At 34.6% G+C, this 11,540-nt stretch overlaps 1 long non-coding RNA gene across 1 annotated transcript; it reads left to right on the top strand.

The window, feature by feature from the left end:
* Window positions 1-677: 677 nt before the first annotated feature.
* On the top strand, window positions 678-2,801 carry LOC116422431. The gene is made up of 2 exons (XR_004233058.1): window positions 678-989; window positions 1,098-2,801. It is a non-coding gene; the product is annotated as an uncharacterized LOC116422431 (long non-coding RNA).
* The last annotated feature ends 8,739 nt before the right edge of the window (window positions 2,802-11,540 follow it).

The raw sequence follows: 11,540 nt of genomic DNA, 5'->3' as shown, positions 1-11,540 counted from the left end.
GTCCACTATAACGGATTTTTGTGTTGTTTTCTTTGTAATGATAAATGAAATTCATGTCTTGAGAAGACTAGTTTTGCTGAGAAATTGTGACTTTGAACCAACTGAGTATTTTGATAAGATAGTGGTTGCCAAAAGAAGATACATATAGTTGAATACCACTCACCTTTCACAGGCAAATATATGTACAGGAAGTTTAAAAGCTTGAAGCAAATTCACCAACTTCTAAACCTCAAATAATTAAAATGTTAGGTTGGAACAGAGTATTTACTTGAGTATATTAATTGGAAACCATCATTCTACAGATAAGAAAATTAAGATACAATGAACTTAAGTGACTTGTCCAAAGTTAACAGCTAATTAATGGCAGGCCCAATATTTATGATCCTCAGTTCAGTATTTTTCCCACAATGACATAGGCTTGGGCCCAAAATGATTTTCAACTGTTTAGCAATAGCAGACTTATCTCCAAGTAAAAGGCAGGTCTTACCAGTTCAGGGCTTTTTCCTAATATTGCCTGCCTTTTTTTCTTTCTCCCTCTCTCTCTGTCTCTTTGACTGTCTATCTCTCTCTAATATCTCTCTCTCTCTCTCTCTCTCTCTCTCTCTCTCTCTCTCTCTGTCTGTCACTCTCTCTCTGTCTCTCTATATCTCACTCTGTCTCTTTGTCTGTCTGTCTTACTCTTCCTCTCTCTCTTCCTTCTCCCTCAACCTTTCCCCCTTTACTCTCTTTTCTCCCCTCTCTCTTATTTATTCTTTCCCCACTTTTTTTGTTTAAGACTCTGTGACCTTTTGTCACTCAAGCTGGAGGTACAAAGCCTCATGAGCCTGATTCCATTGCTTTCACTTGTCTTTCCAACCTGGGTCAGTTCACTTAACGGCAGCACCTTTGGAACTCAAGATATTGGTGCTAGACTTAGTGTGGACAACCAGTTGGCTGTAGCCCACTGCAACTCTATGGAGTTCCAGCTTCCCCAATGGCAGGGACTACAGGTGTGTGTCACCACTCCCTCTACTGATTGCTTTCTTAGTTTTCTTACTCAAAATTTCTTTGTCATTTTCATAAATATTTGATTGATTTGCCTTTCATATTTTTCCCAGGTTGTTTTGTGCTACATGGATGAAATAAAGCTGTCAATAGAAAAATCAAGAACTTCAAGTTTTATCTCATTTCAAGGAACAAAAGTTCATGTAATGTGATAGGCACCATTCAAAGCAATTCAGCCCCTATAATAATTAAAATCAAATTTTCAACTTGGTGGTGAGTAGCACTCAATTGTGTCTACTCTGTTTTCCCTGCTTATCCTTCTTAAACTTGGGATTGTTGAATTCCAATACTTAGAGTAATGTAACAACACCTAATTTATATATATATATGGCTTGTTTTTATAGCCTTTTTAAAATCAAGTAAAAAACCTGGAAAAAATTTTCTCTTTACATGGACTTTATTGTTGTATTCTATCTCCAGGAAAATCCTTAAAACTCTCAAAATGACATGCTTATAATTTTGAAATTATCATAACACTTTTTAAATAAAGAAAGCAGGTGAAAATTTTGTTTTGATCTGAAGCTTCTTCTTGGTTGCATTGCCCAGAGATATAAAACATAGTAATGAGTCAGTGTGTCTTAAAAAAAGAATTGGAAAAAGACAAAAAAAATCACTGATATGATTTGAGGCCGGTGTGTGTTTGCATTATTTTCAGTTTTAGGCCAGGCTTAGTTTACAAACTACATATTTATTTGTATAACATAAAAACCAAAAATCTCTTACTAAAACTTTGTTGCAAGGTTAGCTAGTTTTAAACCTAGTAACCTTGATGCCTTAAAAGATGTTTCATATTTATAAACTACTTCCGTTGTCATCAGTGCATTTTGAGACAAAAAGAAAAAATATTCAGATTAGCCAGAATTTCTCTCCCTGTGGTCAGTCAGTAAATGTTCATTGTGCATTTACTCTTCTGAGTACTATGCTAGGTTCTGCAGGAGATGGAAAAAAAGGCATAGGAAAGTTTTCCTAGCTAAAATCGTTTTCTAATAACATTGTTAATGTGTAATTAATAACATTGTTCCTATGTAACTGAAACATTGCTTCACCACCTAATGTAATTTTTTTGTGGAATTAATTGAAGCATTAAATGAAATGTACCTTTAGATAATATGGTCTTGTTTAGAGAATAAGACTATGGCATAGAACTCAACAAGTCATTTAAGACAATATTTAAGTGCCACACAGTCTTGAGTAGTATAGGAATTAGAAAGCAGAAAGTCAATAAGAGTTATTGTACTTGAGTTTGCTTTTCAGGATGCTTTACTTTCCTCTCCACTATCTAAATCCTACCCATCTTTTAAGATGGGCCTTCTTTATGAAAATCTCCCTGCTAATCTTAACCCTTTTGAGAAGCTTCATAGCAATGAAAAGAGCAAAAGTATAGGAATCAGGAAGCTTGGATTTACACGGTTATGATTGGGAGCAAACAAGTCACTTAATCTCTCCAAATATCAGTTTTCTTATCTGTAAAAATGGGGATAATACTAACACATTTAAAAAAAAAAAAAAAAAAAAAAACCTTAGAGGACATCCTCCACTGTTTTGTCTAGGATCCTCAACATGGTTAAGAAGTACATAGGACCTGATGGGTTTTTATGGGTGGAGACACCACTGGAGGAAAGTCATTGGGATATGAGAGGTCTTCTAAGCCACAGTACTTGCATTACCTACCTCACAGGGTTGTTGTGAGGAAAATGCTTTGTAAACCCAAGCTTTATACAAATGTCAGTCCTTATTAATAAAGAAAGCTTTCATATCAATTCTTATAGACTTTTAGGTCTTCATGACAAGAATATTCTATTATTAAAAATTTTTAAATCAGGTATACTGCCCACATGCTATTTGTTCCTTTTTTGCAAACAGTAATCATGTTGTATACTGTGACCTAAGATGGACTAAATCAAGCATCAACTGTTTAGTGGCTAACTATGGTAGTTTTACCTATTTATTCTCATAAGGAAAATAATGTCATGACCTTTTTGGGGAGGGAGAGGAGGGTTGTGTGATTTTTACTGTGGTAAGGGAGACACAGGCTTAAATTGTGTCTCTAGTTCCAGTAACTTTTTTTTTTTTTTTTAGCGAGGAGAAGAGTGGTGAGTGGCAAAAGAATATTTAGACTTGCTTCAAAGTTATTTTGGACCTTAAGAGGAGGAGATAATAGGGTTATCTTAGGCATCAGTGTAAATAAGTGCATTCAAGTAGAGTTCATAAAGAAAAATCACTGAAGACTGCAAGAAAAATAAACCAAGAAGTAAGGATAAAATTAGTCTTGCATACATATATAAATGTGAGGGTATGTATATTTACCTTCTTGTCTTTCCCTTTTTTAAAGTACAATTTTAAAAAATAAATTAATTTTACTTGAAATCTGTCATTATTTCAAAATCAAGGATCAAAGAGATGAATATCGAGCTTTGTACCTTATTAGTCCAAATAATAGGTTATCCTGTAATGTAGAGTATATCTCCAAAATGAGATTCTTTTGAAAGAAAAGGAAATATATTGGCATACCTTGAAAAACGATTATAGGCTGCAGGCAAGTTTTATACAAGGCAGATTTAAAGAGAACAGTCTCTATTCGGACTATTGGATTATGTTTGAGAAGAATGATTTGACAAGGCTTGCTGTAATACCATCATGTTATGTTTTCTCTTTTCCAGACTCAATTCTGTTAGCCTAAATTTGAAATTAACTCAGCTGAGTTGAACCTGGCTGACTTTGTTGATGAGAAAGTGCTGAGAAATTTCACATTATTGGGGGAAGGTATGTAGTGGCAACAAGGTGGTGAGTGTATAGAATATTGCGCATGGAGTCAGACACTAGCAGCTATGTGACCCTGGTAAAGTCACTTAACCTTGATTGCCTCATTTTCCTCATTCATAAAAATGATCTGGATAAGAAAATAGCAAACTACTACTGTACCTTTGCCTGTATTTGAAGAATACCTGAAATGGTCTCATGAAGAGTCAGACATGACTAATAAAGCTAAACTACAGCAACAATTACTATGTGATTTGGGGGTATTTAAAAGACACCCATAAAAGCTTGCCTTTATTTTCACTTCTTTTCAATGATCATCTAAAGCAATGAAATGTAAACTGTGGCAGATAAAATATAACAAAGACAAACTGAACAAGATAACAGTTTTTTATCCATGATGTGTATAGCTTTTAATAATCATACTGGTCCCCTTAGTAGGTGAATGACCAAGATAAAGAGGAAAAGGCTTCTTTATTGAAGACACAGGAGTTTTGGGTAGTTGGGGAATGTCACAATTGTCCACAGTTCAGAAAGATGAGTTGTCCTGTTGTGCATAACCATACCTTTCTGACAATTAAGGAATGTTAATTGCTTTATGGATTTTAACTCTTGACTAGGAAATCAGAACCACCGTAATCAAGACCGTGGAGGTAGTCATTCCTTTAGGGGAGATCAAACTACCTCTAATTTTACCAGGAAAGCCTAGAAGAATGGCCCCTTGGAGGGGGCCTCAACCTAAACTAGATTTTGTTTCCAGGCAATAAAACAGGTTTTCAGGTTAAAGTAGTTAGTAAATCAATATCCAGTGGGCTAGGAGTGATCACATCATTCCCTCTTAAACATACCTTTAAGCAGATGCAGACTGGGAGGGAGAAATTGCATTTTTTGAGAGAAACAGAAATGGGGATTTGACAAAATGATAACAGGGTATAATTAATTATTAAATGATACTCCATAATTTTGATTTCTCCATTCCTGTTGACTTTCAAGCACACCAAATATTCAGGTACTGAATTTTATCATTTCTACATCTCATTCCTTTTCCATACTCCATATGGCTGCCACCTTTGTTTAGACCCTCTTTACCTTGCCATTTGGCAGGTGTATATATATATATATATATACATATTTTTTTTATATATATAACTTCTTAATTGGTCTTCCTTTCTTGGGTCTCTTCTCTCGAATTCATTCTTCATACAGCTACCAAAATGATTTCTTAAAATTAAATCTGGCAATGTCACTCTCCTCAATTTACTCCAGTACTTCCCATTATTTCAGCTAAGATCAAATGCATACTCTTCTGTTAGACATTTATAACCCTTTACAACTTGGAATCAATTCCTCTTTCCCCCTTTATTATAAATTACTCCTCTTTCTGTATTCTGATCCAGCTTAACTGACCTTGTTATTCCTTACATATGATACTCTATCTCAAATCTTGCACCATCTGTTTACAGATGTTTACAGTGTGTTACATTTCATAAATGTAAACTGTGTGACTAAAGAACCCTAGAGACTTTTTACTTCTCTAGAGTGATTATTGGGATTATAATCAGTTTGCAAAAGAAATAGCATCTCTTGGTGCTCTAAATCACTACTGATTAGAGAAATGTAAATTAGGATTAAGACAACTCTGAAATATCACAATATACCTCTCAGATTGACCAAGATGACAGGAAAAGATGTTGACGAATGTTGAAGGGAATGTGGGAAAACGGGGACACTGATACATTGTTGGTGGAATTGTGAACTCAATTCAACCATTCTGGAGAGCAATTTGGAACTATGCCCAAAGGGCTATCAAACTGTGCATACCCTTTGCCCCAGCAGTGTTACTACAGGGATTATATCCCAAAGAGCTCTTAAAGAAGGGAAAGTGACCCACATGTACAAAAATGTTTGTGGCAGCCCCTTTTTGTAGTGGCAAGAAACTGGGAACTGAGTGGATGCCCATCAATTGGAGAATGGATGAATAAGTTATGGTATATGAATGTAATGGAATATTATTCTATAAGAAATGATCAGCAGGATGATTTCAGAGAGGCTTGGAGAGACTTAACAGGAATTGTACACAGCAACAGTAAAATATGATGATCAACTCTGTTGGACATGACTCTTTTAACAATGAAATGATTTAGGCCAGTTCCAGTGATTTTCTGATGAAGAGTCATCTACACTCAGAGAGGACTGTGGAAACTGAGGGTGGATCACAACATAGCATTTTCACTCTTTTTGTTGTGGTTTGCTTAAATTTTATTTTTCTTATTTTTTTTGTCCTTTTTGATCTGATTTTTCTTGTTTAGCAAGATAATTGTGTAAATATGTATGTCTATATTGGATTTAACATATTTTTGCCATGTTTAACATATATTGGATTACTTACTATCTAGGGGAGAGGATGGGAGGAAGGGGGGAAAATTGGAATTCAAGGTTTTTCAAGGGTCAATGTTGAAAAATCATTTTTGCATATGTTTTGAAAGTAAAAATCTCCAATAAAAAAATTAGCACCTTTTGTCTTTAGATCAGAGGTTTTACAATAAGAACTCTACCCATTTTACAGACTAGTTCTTAATCTGGGATCCAGCAATTTTTATTTTTAAAATTTTGATGTTTTTTAGTATAAGTCATTCCCTTACAATCCTATGTGTTTTATTTTGTGCATTTAAAAACATTAGCCTGAGAAAAGGTCCATGGGATTCACCAACCTATCGAATGGGCCCATAACACAATGTTTAAGAACTCTAGTCTATCCTGCTTCATTTTATAAATGAAGAAACAGGTCTAACCTCTTGCTTAAATGTCCCATAACTACTAAATAGTTGGGTCAGGATTTGAATTTGAATTTTCCTATTTTAAATACCAGGTGTAATCATCCTGATTCCAGGAAGTTTGTTCTGAAATGTGGTCCTATTTTCATAATTTAATGAAATGATAATGTTTGAACTGTTGATTTACCAGAATGTCTTTAAAAGCTGTGCCTCAGGGACAGGTAGGTGGTGCAATGGTTAGAGCACTGATCGTGGAATCAGGAGACTTTGAGTTTAAATCCAGCCTCAGACACTTAATAGTGATTCTGAGCAAGCCACTTAACTCCGATTGCTAAAAAACAAAAACAAACAAACAAAAAAAAAAACACCTCTGTCTGTGAGTGTGGTGTTCTTTTCTTTAAAATATAATGGTTCTCTAGGAGCAGGTCTCTTGGGGAGGTTTTCTGGAGGCAGCCTTAGTTTCAATTCCGAGTAATAATCACCCCAAATGCAGCCAACTGATAAAATCCAAACGTTTGTTTATTTTTTCATTCCAAGTCTTGTCTCTTTCCTTAGGCCCTATTAGCTTTCTTAGAGGCCTATCTCCCTCGTTGGTTCCAAGAGCTCTTGCAGCTTGTCCTTTGTCACCTCCAGCTCCCTCTGAATCTTGGTTCTGAATCTTCACAACTGTTGACTTCACTCACTCCTGGCTCTCAATCTCCCAGAGTGCTCTTTGGCCCTGAGAGCGTCTTGCTTATATGCTGTACACTGAGTACACACCAATCATTGTATCACTGGGAAACCCTTATTTGTTATAGGATTAAATCAGTTCTAAACTAGATTTAAACATTGTCTCCTCAATTCCATTTAGTACCTTTTTTTAAGTTCTGGCCCATAACATCTCCTTGTAGGATCAGATCAGTCATACTGAACCATGCTAAATTAGATAACTATTGTCTCTATCAATTCTAATGACTTAACACTTTATAAGGATTCCAACACGTGAGTAAGCTACTAACCTCTCTCAACATCAGTTCCTTCCTATCTAAATTAAAGGGAGCAGACTAAATCCTGGACATTCAAATAGAACCCATTTGACTCCTGCATATGGATTGAAATTTTTGAGAATCCCCTCCCCTAATTCACTTAACTAACACATGTGAATTAATGTACCAATATTAGCTATCATGTGTTTGTAGCTTCTATCTGAAACTAATTGCCACCAGGTGTCATGCTAGTCAAATTACATCAGTAATTGTAATTGAAACTAAATAATTAATTATATGATCAAATTCATGTAACTGCCATACATTTATCTGGATTTTGATCCAGTGATCTGGTATTTATTAAGTAAAGAAATACATGACTCAATTATTTTCCAAATGCTATCCTAGATTGAATATAATTCTTAGGTGGAATGAATCAATAACAACATTTAATATATAGACCTAGTCTACACCAACCAAAAATATATTCTAAATACCCACAAGATTTTTACAGACATAAAAACTGAAAGCCTTAGACTTTTGAATTCCCCTTAATGTCAAGTACACATTCAATATTTGATTGATTCCATGGCATTCCTTAACTATATGAAATGATCATAATATTTTTCTTTATATACTGAGAACAAGAAAATTTTTAAGTTGTAGCATAGGAGAAAGATTAAAGATAAAGAAGAAATTTTTGCTATTTTAGACTCTAAAAGACAGAGCGTATGGACTTACCTAAAATATTTAAAAGTCTTCTCTACCATAACTTATACTGATTTCCTCTTCTGATGTCAGCACTAAGAATCTGTATTTTCTTTTTACTTTGTATCATATGTAGTTTTTATTATTAGATATGCTATAGTTTTATACTTTGTTTCTCTAAGTAGATCATAAGTTCCTAGAGAACACAGTTTTATTTTTTCACTGTTTTTCAATGTTTAGTTTTTTGAGTGTAGTTTTTAAATACTCATCTGCTTGAGGGAGAGATCAGGATGTACTAAATAATATTGAAAGCCCCTTCCCAGGAACACTATAAAGCCAAGTACTAAAGCTTCCTGTTGGAAGATGAAAATAATATCAACTCACATGCAATGGTAAACCCCAGACAGCATTACAAGGCCTCAATTTCCTTTTCTTTCAAAAATCTTTAGCAGATTGAACTAGTTGAAGATCAACGGTCCCTCCCAGCTTCAACAATAGTTCTATGAATTATTATATTCTAACCATGCCTCCTTCTAACCCTGAAAAAACAGTAAAGGAATATAAGAATGTTTTATTAATGGGATAAGTTTTTATTTTTTCATTCTGGTGAGGTAGAAATTTGAATACTATTTTATTTTGGGAATTCCTTTGTTAATTTTTCCTTTCTCTAACTTGGATACTTCTCTCACCTTGCTTGTCCAATATTTCTTCCTTCTCTTTTATTCATAAAAACTGAAAATAACTACTTTTAATTGCATACAACCTGAAGATTAAAAGATGAAATTTTTAAAAATATCCCTTTTGATTCCATTCACTAATTTCCCCTAGGTTGGAATTTTGCCTTTGACCCTTAAAGGAGAGAGATTCTAAAAAACATTTTTGGAATTTAATAAACTAATCAGACATTTATTGAGTGCCTACTATATGCCAACCACTGGGAATAGTAGACAATGGGGATACAGTGACAAAAATGAAATGGCCTGTGATCTTAAGGAACTGATGTTCTAGTAAAATGATGTGATGTTGGATCTAGGTATACTTTCTTAGTTTCTTCATTTTAATTTATCCATTTGCACTTGTCACAGCTAACATCTACCACCCAGAATAGACAAATTTTCAAATGAATTAGATATAGTGAGACATTATAGTAATGCCAACTTCAAAGGTGGTACCAGGACAAGCTCAACAGTTGGCTTGCAGTTGGAGTTTTTCAGGTTTTCAGCTTTGTCTGATTCTGTCATCCCGTTTGAGATTTTTCATTTGGCAAAGGCATTTTTTTTCCATTTCCTTCTCCAATTCATTTTACAAGTGAGGAAATGAAGGCAAACAGGGTTAAGTAACTTGCTCATAGTCAAATAGTAAATGTCTGGGGTTACATTTGAACCTGTTTTCCTCATTCTAAGTCCAATGCTCTATCCACTGAGCCACCTAGCAGCCCCTCAGTATAGTTTTAGCCATTTTGATCCGACTTTTCTTTTCCGGAAAAATGTGCAGCAGAGGTTATGAGTAAATAAATACCCCAAAGGTGAGCCAATGACCCTGAAGGAGCCCTAACTTCTCTCTCCTTAGTAATGCCTCTCATAAAATATTACTTTTTGCATTCAGTGATTGTCATGGGGCTAGCTTCTCTATTATTATACTTTATATTATATTCTCTATTATTATACTTTTGTTCCTAATGTACAAGGCAAAATGCTTCTTTGGTCTTTTACAGCTATTCTAATCAGTGTGTGGGTAGCAAGTTTATTTTTTGAAATCTCTTTAATCAGGATAGAATCTCTCCATCAATCTCCTGGATATCATCACTCTCACAGTCTATCTAATAACTATGATTAGACTACAACCTATAAAGAGCTGAAACTTTTGCATTTTCCCAAGGAGGAAGAGAGCAGTAACTAGGTGATCTGCCAAAGCTCTTCACAGTCCGAACTACATTTGTTTGTATGAAAATTGGCACTTTTACTTTAGATCAAAATAATTAGTCAACCATTTATCAAGATTTATGTACCAGTCACTGTGCTAAGTGCTGAGCATACAAGTTAAAACAAAAGCAGTTCTTGTCCTCAAGAAACTTAAATTCTGATGGGGAAAATAAACAACTATATACATCTCTCTTTCTCTCTCTCTCTCTGTTCCTCTCTGTCTCTTTTTCTCTGTGTGTCCATATATACACACACACACACCACACATATATAGAGATATGGATAGATATAAATATAGATGTAGTAAATTGAAGATAATTTTAAAGATAATGGACTAATATTAATAGAGCCTGATGAAAACTTCTTGACAGAAGAAGGTGAATTTTAGCTGGGACTTAAGGGAAGCCAGGAAGCAATTTGAGGATGGAGGGATACCAGGAATGAGGGACAGCTAGTGAAAAATGCACAGAATTTGAAGATGGAGTGTCTATGAAGTATATAATAAGGAAACTAGTGTCATTGGTCATAGAATAAATGTAAGGAAGTGAAGTATGAGAAGACTGAAAAGGTAGAAAGGGGCTACATTGTGAAATAAAATTTAAGCAGAGGATCTTTTCCATAATAGAGAATTCTTTTTTATTCTAGAAAAATAATACCCTTTTAAAAATCCAATCCACTTGATGGATGTTCTGATTTGCTTCTTTTGAATTAATATAATAAATGTGCTTCTTTTGAATTAATATGCATACTAAAGTGGTACTTAAACATTGTTTTGTTAATGAAAAAAAAAATCTCTGCAAACAAAAAAACCTGAAAAGAAATCTCAGAGGCCCAGAATTTATCTCCTTATCCTTATGACCTCAAGAACAGGAAAGGTAGATAAAAGGATAAGAAAATCATGGAATTTCAGATAGTGAGGGAAAAAAAAGACATTATTTTTTTCTGTTATATAAACAAGAACAAAAGTATGCAGACTGAGAAGGGAGATGAAGTAATGATTTCCTAAACAGAGAGACAATTGACCCAAGATTAGATCCAATGCATGGCAGAGTGCTGCTTAGAAAGCAACTATTTGGATCCAATAATTTCTAGGATCCATTGTTCTAACTTGGCCAAATATTTGAGTGTGAAAAACCTATTGGCCAGTAGGTGTCCTCCTCCTCCTCCTCCTCCTCCTCCTCCTCTTGCCTTTCAATCTTTTCAAGTGACATAAACATGCTGCATTTGAGATTGCAACTATTAACCCTAATGCCTGTCAGCGCCCAAGAATCACACTATCAATATCAAATAACTTGGTTTCATGTGTTTGAATTATGTTAGCCGTCCTGCTGTTTACTTCACTTTTATAGTTATCATTCTTGGAATTGTGT

This window comes from Sarcophilus harrisii, chromosome 3 (assembly GCF_902635505.1).
Source record: "Sarcophilus harrisii chromosome 3, mSarHar1.11, whole genome shotgun sequence".
Lineage (NCBI taxonomy): Eukaryota > Metazoa > Chordata > Mammalia > Dasyuromorphia > Dasyuridae > Sarcophilus > Sarcophilus harrisii.
This window is presented reverse-complemented; position numbering and strand designations above follow the sequence as displayed.